The sequence below is a fragment of the Mus caroli genome, chromosome X (genome assembly GCF_900094665.2).
Source record: "Mus caroli chromosome X, CAROLI_EIJ_v1.1, whole genome shotgun sequence".
Taxonomy (NCBI): Eukaryota; Metazoa; Chordata; class Mammalia; order Rodentia; family Muridae; genus Mus; species Mus caroli.
This window is the reverse complement of record NC_034589.1, coordinates 130,540,593-130,543,926: the sequence shown is the minus strand read 5'-3', so window position 1 is coordinate 130,543,926 and position 3,334 is coordinate 130,540,593. Positions and strand designations below refer to the sequence as shown.

Genomic DNA, 3,334 nt, shown 5'->3' with positions numbered 1-3,334 from the left:
GTTACATTGGAACATGATAGTCTTTGTTCTTTGCACAAGATATGGCTCACCTGCTTCCAATTTCCTGCAGATCCACCAAAGAGCAGCCATTCCTTCCTTCCTCTAAATCTTGGGCATTGCCTGCCAGGAAACTCAACTTTCCCTTAGAGTTTGCCCTAAATCCATAATAAGAAGTTCATGCTGTTATCCAGTTGAAATGGGAATGCCTATATACATTCTGGCGAACTGCCTCTGCCCAGTTTTGAGTCTTCTTTAAGCTGCTATGCTAACTGCTTTCCATCATTTAGTAACTATTCCCTTTTTGGAAACATCCTGTGGTGAGGATTCTAGGCCTGACAGTAGCTGTATTCTTTCCAATCTTGAAGGAAGTCATCGAGCATTTTACATCTTCATGATGAAGTCTTAAGAGGAAAATTAATTCTCAGCTAGGTTGGGCTGTCCACAGTCACCCAGGACATTGTACAGTGGGTTGAAGAAAACCTCATTCTGGCTTGTTGCAGCATCTCAGTGTTGCCAAACTAGACAGTGTGATCCACTGTGCTCTGCTGTGAACTGAGCAAGAGCAATGGAGAGCAGAGTAGAATAGCAGCAGGGGTTCCCTGACTTGATGTGTCAGGCCTGGCTGGGCCACAAGGCCAGTAAGCTCATGGTGGAGTCTTTGCAGCCAAGTTAGCATACTTGTCTCCACCCAACCATGCTGAATACAGCACAGATTTCCAGGAACTGTCTTACATGTCTCTCTGATCCTAAGAGGGATGTTGAAAAGAAATAAAGAGAGAAAAGAAGGATGAAAGAAATGCAAAGTGGAAAGGAAGAAAGGGAGGGACAAGAAAGGAAGCCAGAGAAAGAGGATGAGGAGTAAAAGAAGGATCAACTTTTGCCCTGAGTGTTCCTGGGCCATGGAAATAACCTGTGTTGCAATTGCATTTGCGTATGGCTAGACAACCAGAATGTGAGTGCCTGACCGATTCAGGGCATGAAGATGATGCCACAACCTTAAGAACCAGGGGTGCTCCCTGCCTCATGGTGTTATCAAAACTTACTCAAAAGGACTTGAAGAAGGTTCCTAAACAGCACAGCAGAAGTAATCACCACTACACATGGATTTATGAAAATGATTAGGTAATTTCCCTCATGCAACTTAATGTCCCAAAACAAAGACACTGGAGTTCCTAAATCTCACTGTGTTATCTACTGCTGCTATCTAAACCTGCTATCTTACTGAAGCTGACACAGAGCCTGCTGTGGCCTCCCTGTGACAGTGATTTTTGGGCATTCTGGTAATCCATTAGCATTTTAGGTAAGACTACAGACAGCAGTGCCTCCTAAAGTGCATACAAAAGGTATGTATGTTCAGTGGACAGAGAGAAAATAAACAGACTCCGACGATTTCAGGGGACAGTGCCAGAACACCTCCCCCTCTTGATTATTAAGAAATACAAGGTTATTTAATCAGTATTTATTTATTTATTTATTTATCTATCCATCTTTTGTCTGCTGATGTAGCCCGTATTGGTCTCAAACTCACGTTTTTTCAAGCTCCAGCCTCCCAAATTTTGGGATTCCAGACATATACTACTATGCTTGGCTTAATGTGGACTCTTAAAACTACTTTGCTTGGAAAATAATCTTGACTTTTTCCTGTCAATGATAAGGGTAGTTCAATAATTCAGCTTGTTTGTAGAACTAAGTTTGTTTGAGAAGACACTGTAGCTCTTATGTGTGTTTTCTGTTTCTTTCTAAAGGAGAAAAGATAATTACCTGGACATGCTGGGCATACTTATAATCCCATTACTAGGAGGCTAAAACAGAAGATGTTGAGTTTTCAGCCAGGCAAGCTGATTACAGAGGAAGACTGTTTAAGAGAAGAGAAAGGGCTAACTGGAGAAGGGAAAGGAGAGAAAAGAAAAAGGCAGATGTGACACATGGTGGAACATGGACAACGTACCTTATATACTAGTATGAAATTTCCTTATGAAACTCAGTACTATTCAATGAGTATGCGACACTCAAAACCACAACAGTAAAAGAGAAATAAAGAGGGCCCAGGCCCCTGTCATTGGCTTGATGTTAATTTTCTTCTGGGCCATTAAAGGGGAGGACTTTAAAATAGCAAATGCTAGGACATAAAAGGGGACTTTTTTTTTTTTTTTTTTTTTGCCAGTGAGTCTTGCACTTTATTGTCGTTGTCGTCTCAGGCCTTGACTGCATACATACTTACACAGTGGGTACAGCTTCTCCTTCTGCTGCTTATTGATCTTCAGCTTCTCTTTGTGCTTGGTGTGTTGGCCACACATGGCTCTAGTCTTCTTGGGTCGCAGGTCCAGGGGCTTGCACTTTTTGCTCTTGTAGAATTTTCTGAGGTTTTCCTTTTAGGTCTGGTTAATGACAGTGAGGGCATGGGCAATGGATTTGGGGACTACTTGTATCTTGGAGAGCTTGGATGCGGCACCTATCACTTTGGTGACACTAAACTGGGACAGTTCTACCTTCAGATTGTCCAGTTGTTTCAACAGCTCCTCCTTCTTCTTGCTGAGCAGGTCCCAAGCTTTAATCTTGGCCATTGCTGAGTTCTTTATGGCTGAGGCCACTCAGCCGCCTGGTTAGAGAGAAAGAGGAAAGGGCAAGGCTGACTTCTGCAACTGTACTGTTAGCTGGCATAAACTACCCTAGAGAGATCCCAAAACACTCACATTGGAACAGTTTCTTGAGAAGCACATTGCTTATTATTTGTATATGATGTGTTTATAAAAAGATAAAGAGATATAAGGATATGTTCTATGGAGGTATGGTGAGGTGTGGGGGAAGGGGGTACCTCAGCGGGCCCATGCCAAGGCATCCCCTTCTTTTAAGGGACCAGCCACATATATATTGAGTAGAATAGAGTTTATTCAGGGCATGGGAAGGGAAGTTAAGAGTGTAGTAGAGGTGGAGAAAGGGAGAGAAGAGGGGGAGAGAGAGAGAGAGAGAGAGAGAGAGAGAGAGAGAGAGAGAGAAGAGAAGAGAAGANGAGAGAGAGAGAAGAGAAGAGAAGAGAAGAGAAGAGAAGAGAAGAGAAGAGAAGAGAAGAGAAGAGAAGAGAAGAGAAGAGAAGAGAAGAGAGAAGTAGAGGCCTGTCATGGCTAGTAGAGAGAGGCGGGAAGCGAAGGGGGAAGGGAAGAGCCCAAGAGGGCAAGAGAGAAGCAAGAGTAAGAGAGTGGGTAAGCAGTCCCTTTTATAGTGGGCCAGGCCTATCTGGCTGTTGCCAGGCAACTGTGGGGTGGAGTTTAGACAGAATGCTAACATTACATTCTCTCTTTTGTCTGTTTTCTCTTTGAATATGCTGGTACAAGCT

General features: G+C 43.3%; 1 pseudogene; it reads right to left on the bottom strand.

The window, feature by feature from the left end:
• Positions 1-2,177: 2,177 nt before the first annotated feature.
• Positions 2,178-2,564, bottom strand: LOC110286406 (annotated as a pseudogene).
• Between the last annotated feature and the right edge of the window lie 770 nt (positions 2,565-3,334).